The sequence below is a fragment of the Propithecus coquereli genome, unplaced genomic scaffold (assembly GCF_000956105.1).
Source record: "Propithecus coquereli isolate 6110/MARCELLA unplaced genomic scaffold, Pcoq_1.0 Scaffold167, whole genome shotgun sequence".
In the NCBI taxonomy this organism is placed as follows: domain Eukaryota; kingdom Metazoa; phylum Chordata; class Mammalia; order Primates; family Indriidae; genus Propithecus; species Propithecus coquereli.
Genome location: NW_012141302.1, coordinates 1,647,121 through 1,652,776, shown reverse-complemented (window position 1 = coordinate 1,652,776; position 5,656 = coordinate 1,647,121).

Genomic DNA, 5,656 nt, shown 5'->3' with positions numbered 1-5,656 from the left:
CTGTAGTAGCTGGATATGATGATGGGAGATGCTTTCATTGGCTTACTGATTTCTATAATAGTGGGATCCCAGGATGGCAATGGCCAGGTGGCAGTGCTTAACTGGCAGAGTCAAGGTGGACACATTTACTATCATGGGCAGCAGAGGCAAAGTAGTGCTCAAAGGTCTTGACCTATAGGGAGATTGGCAGTGCCCTAAGTGGTCCTAGGAATGAAATAAATGGTCAGACTTCTGAAATAGCCCTCGATCTTTATAACAGGGAAAACTGTTAGGGTGTCTGCCACCTGAAACCTGACTGGAGCCATCAAAATGAGAAGCCATCCTTCTCATCCAGTTCCCATACTTAAGCCAGTTCACAGACACAGAGCCCCTTGATTAACATGGAAGCTGGTCTCCTTTAGGAGGCCCTTGCAGCATTGCCACAAATATATACTCTAAATCCTCACTCAAGCCTTCCCCAAGGGAACCTGATGTTGTTTACTAGGCTAACCCAACATGGGGAACAAAGGAAATACACAGACATTTCAGGGATCACTCACCCGACACTGCTTCTGAATTAATGCTAATTCCTGGGGATTCAAAAAACCACTGAATCTACCAACCAAAGTGGGGATTTATAGTAGTCAGGTGATAAATGGAATTTTCAACCAAATAGAAATCATTGTGGATCCAGTATCTCTACATGCCCGAACTACAGTTATTTCCTCAATTCTCTAATGTATAATTAGAATAGACATACTCAATAACTAGCACAATCCCCACATCACTTCTCTGACCCACAAAATGAAGGCTGTTGTGGTAGTTCCAGCCAAGTGAAAGACTTTGGAATTTCCTCTTGCTACCAGAATAGAAAACCAAAGCAATATTGCATTCCTCGAGACATGTAGAAATTAGACCACCATAAAAGATGTGGAAGATGCAGGCGTGGTGATGCTGTCACATCCCCATTTACTCACTTTCTTGGCCTATGCAGAAGGCAAATGATCTTAGAGAATAACTACAAATTGTTGTACACTTAATCAGGTGGTAATGCCAGTTGCGAATGCTGTTCTATATGTGCTATCTTTACTGCAACAAATCAGCACAGCACTAGGCACCTGGCATGCATCTGTTTTCTATTGATATGGCAAATTTTTTTTATCTATTCCAATTTGCATCAAAAGTTGTTTTGTTTTATATGACAAAGCCAACAGTGCACCTTTATACTCTTGTCTATGGGATGTAAACTCTCCCACTCTCTGCCATAATCTCATCTGCAGATATCGATCACTATACTAAAGACATCAAGCTGATTAGATGCCTTAACAACACACATGTGAGCCAGAGGGTGGGCTATAAATCCCAAGAAAACTCATCACTTTAGTGAAGTTTCTAGAGGTCCAGTGATCTGGAAAATGTCAAGATATCCCCTCTAAAGTAAAAGATAAATTGCTGCACTTTGCACCACCTATCACTAAAAAAAGAGACATAATATTTGTTGGGCCTCTTTGGATTTTGGAGGCAATATACACCACATTAGAGCGTGGTGCTCTGACCCACTTACTAAATAACCCATAAGGCTGGCAATTTTTTTTAGTAATAATAGAAAAAGGAGAATCTGTAGCAAGACATGTGACCCAGAGGAATCCAATGATACTTAAAGTGTCTGTGGCAAATAGGGATGCTATATGGAGCCTCTGGCAAACCTTGATTAGAAAAGCTACAATGTAGACTTCCCTAGTTTTAAAATAAGCCATGCCCTCTTCTGAAGATAACAATTTTGCATTTGAGAAATGGTGCTTAGCTTGCTAAGTGAATTTCAACGACAGGCCACAAGACATCAAGTGACTATGCAACCTTACCTGCCCATTATGAACTGGGTGTCCTCTGACCCATGAGCGCATGAGACTGGACATGCTCACAAGCAGTCCTTCACCAGGGGGCAATGTATGTGAGAGACTGAGCTTGAGCAGGCCCAGAAAGCACAAGTTGCCTTAGCAGGTGGCTCAGATTCCTTTGATACTTACTCCTGGTGCCTCCTCATCTTCGACCTCATGGAGAGTTTCTTAAGACCAATTAACTGGTTTACAGACAGTAAACTGAATATACTGGCCCAAGCTGGAAGGGATCTGTTCCAGCACTACAATCCCTGTAAGGAATGCCCCTGATGACAGTATCGATAGATCGACATGCACTCACGGGCAATTGCTGGTGATTTTGCTGAATTGTCAGCAACTTGGAAAGAAAAGGATTGGGAGATTGGTGACAAGGAGGACTGAGGAAGAGGTATGTGTGTGCGCCTTTCAGAACGGGCATAAAGCGTGAGGATATGGGTCACCAGGGAAAGGGCCTCTCTTCCAAACTTTTAGTTCTGATAACTTTAATCTTTGCCCTTTGCCCCAATCCCTATTGGTGACAGCTTCTTCTTAAAGTTATCTCTGTGTTCCCTATTTGCTTTTTCAATCTTCAACACCTGTTTAAGCAATTGCCCATATTAAATTATTTCTGTTAAAATAATGTGGTTTGTTTTCCTGACCAGATCCTAACTGATAAAACAACACAATTGCTTTCCTAGAATAAGAAAAACCACTGAATATTAAAATTGTTTTAAACTAAACATCATGTTTATATGTAAAATGGGTTAAGTTCTAAGCTAACTACAAAAAGATTTTTTGAAAGTCCACTCTGCAGACACCTAGCCTCTTTCATTTCTAATGAACAAATGCTTGGAACGTTCCATTCTTTGGTACAACCAAATATGCCCTTTCAAATTTCAAAAATATTTCCTAAGGAGCAATCTTAAGAACTGCCGAACTATGGTGACCATAGCCTGTGATTTTAACAAATCCACACCATATACTATACCACATTTCAGTATGGTTGTTTCATTTACTTGATTTATGCTTTTTAAAATTTTGTAAGTATAAATACACACATAACTGTATGGGTATGTCGATATATCCATGTTTATATTTTATATGTGTGCATATATATGCCTATGTAGACATAAAACATGCAAACGTGTGAATGTACAGTATATCACTGTAGTGAATGCTGGGGTGTGCAACCCTGTTCCCACCTTCAGGACTGAAGCCCTTATGTCCCCCAACTGCTGGGAGTGTTGCCTGCTGACAGCTTCAAACTGAGTCTTCCTCCAGGAGTTGCCCTCAGTCAAAAGTAACTACCTCACTAAGGTTATAAGCCCTCCATGGGGACTCTTCATATCCAGTGAATGTAAGGGCACAAAGTGGCAGCCTCTTCACCTCTATTCAGGACACCTCTGAAAGCACATCTCGGCCCCAGCGCTCCCTCTGGGATGAGCTGGGACCCACCTGCCTCTGCATTGCAGATCAACCTCTCTCTCAACCCAGTCCCACTTCCCTCCTTCCCCACTGTTGTTCCTAAAAGCGTGTGCCAGTAGATCGCCTGCATGCAATTCATCTCAGAGACTGTTGCCTGAGGAACCCAACCCAACAGCATCAAATATTTCGACTTTACACGGGTGACTTAGATAGCGTATCTCCTGTTTGTAAATATATCAGAACCACTTTTCTGGCCTGGGTAAAACCACAAGCAGAGCCATGTAAAAATGATTGCTGAATGAGGTTAAATCACACTCTCAGCATGGAGACTTTTCTATTTTGAAGCTATTATGGCCCTTGAATGAATGGTTAAGCTACAGGAAGTCCAAGGGTATCTTAGGGGTATCAGATGATCCTCTCAAAACAAAGCCAAAGGCCTATCAATCTAAACCAAGGAAATCAGAAAATTTCCTCAATGTTAAATTAGTGCAATCACTATGGAGAATAGCATGGTGGTTCCTCAAAAAACTAAAAATAAAACTACCATATGATCCAACAATCCCACTGCTGGGTATATATCCAAAGGAGGGGAATTTAGTATATGGAAAAGATATCTGCACTCCCATGTTTACTGCAGCCCTGTTCACAATAGCCAAGATCTGGAATCAACCTAAGTGTCCATCAATGGATGAATGGATAAGGAAGCTGTGGTACATATACATGATGGAATATTATATAGCCACAAAAGAATGAAATCCTGCCATTTGCAACAACATGGATGGAACTGGAGAACATTATGTTAAGTGAAATAAGCCAAGCACAGAAAGACAAATCTCACTTGTTCTCACTCATATGTGGGAGCTAAATATTGAAAACAGTTGATCTCACGGAGACAGAGAGTAGAATGATGGTTACCAGAGGCTGGGAAGAGTAGTGATGAGGGGAGCATAAAATCGGGATGGTTAATGGGTACAAAACTATAGTTAGATAGAATGAGCAATATTTGATAGCACAACAAAATGACTATAATCAATAATGTTAGGGTATACTTTAAAATAACTGAAAGAGTGGAACTGGAATGTTCCTAATACAAAGAAATATTAAATGCCTGAGGTGATGGATACTACAATTACCCTGATTTAATTAATTCACATTGTACGCCTGAATCAAAATATCACATGTACCCTAAAAAAATAATACAACTATTATGTACCCATAATAATTAAAAAGAAAAAAAAGGAAAGAAAAAGACAATTTCCTCGTGTAATTTTTATAAATTTATATCTGTAAGCACCATATATTTCTGCACAAACCATGGTTCCTGGATTCTAAACAGCTATGGAGTTCATTTTGTACTATTAGCTTAATAACAACTTTTCATGGGGGGAAAGATGAAATATTTCCACCCCATGAAGTATATCATATTCCATGAGTCAACACATGTAAAGCACTTATAACAGTACTTGGTACAAAGTAAATACATGATGAATGTTAGCTATTATGTCTATGGCATTAAAATGTGAGATGACAGAATTGAAGAAATATGGTTTTTAAATCAGTATTATAAAGATATTTTTAGGTTGATTTGTTGAAATTCATGTTCTTTATCCCAGGGAATGCCCTCCTTGCCTTTTGATCTTTACTTCCCTTGACCTTCTAACAAACTTACAATCAGTATCATTCACCTAAGTACTTGATTGTTTTATTTGCTCTTAGTCATCTATTCTCTTTAATTGTTTTGAGCATTCGTCTTCTGTAATTTCTTATATTTTATTTTGAATATGTGCTGTTTCCCTCATTATATTATAAACTTCTAGTGGGCACTAACTATGCCTTATACTTCTTTGGTATCACCTATAGTGCTGGCTACTAAGTATGAATTCAATAAATAATGACAAACTGTTTGATTTTTAAAGCATGCAAACAGAGGTGATGTTAGCTGACAATTCTGCTCAATATATACTATTAAGAAGACTTTTTTCTTTAAATGCCTACTTAAAATCCTACCTCCTACTGAATGTATAAAAATCAGCAAAACCCATACACACACAAAAAAAAACTTTCAGAAGTAAAACAAGTAGAAAGAGGTAAGTTATTATAATGATTTAGAAAGGAGGTATTTAAATTTTTTCCTGTGAGACATTGCTAAAATGAATATTGCATTTGCTCTGGGTTAAAACTTCCACTTTCTACTGTGGTTTTAAAATTCTATTCCATTTATTTTTAACTTCTTCAGACAGCTGTCCTGGAAAAAATAAATCAAAGAAAAGAGTGGAGGGTGAGAAAGTAAGATTCACCTTAAAATACAAAGAAATTGGGGAGAAAGGAGAGAAGAGAAGCTGCCAAGAAATACGAAAGGAGCGAAGTAGAGGAAA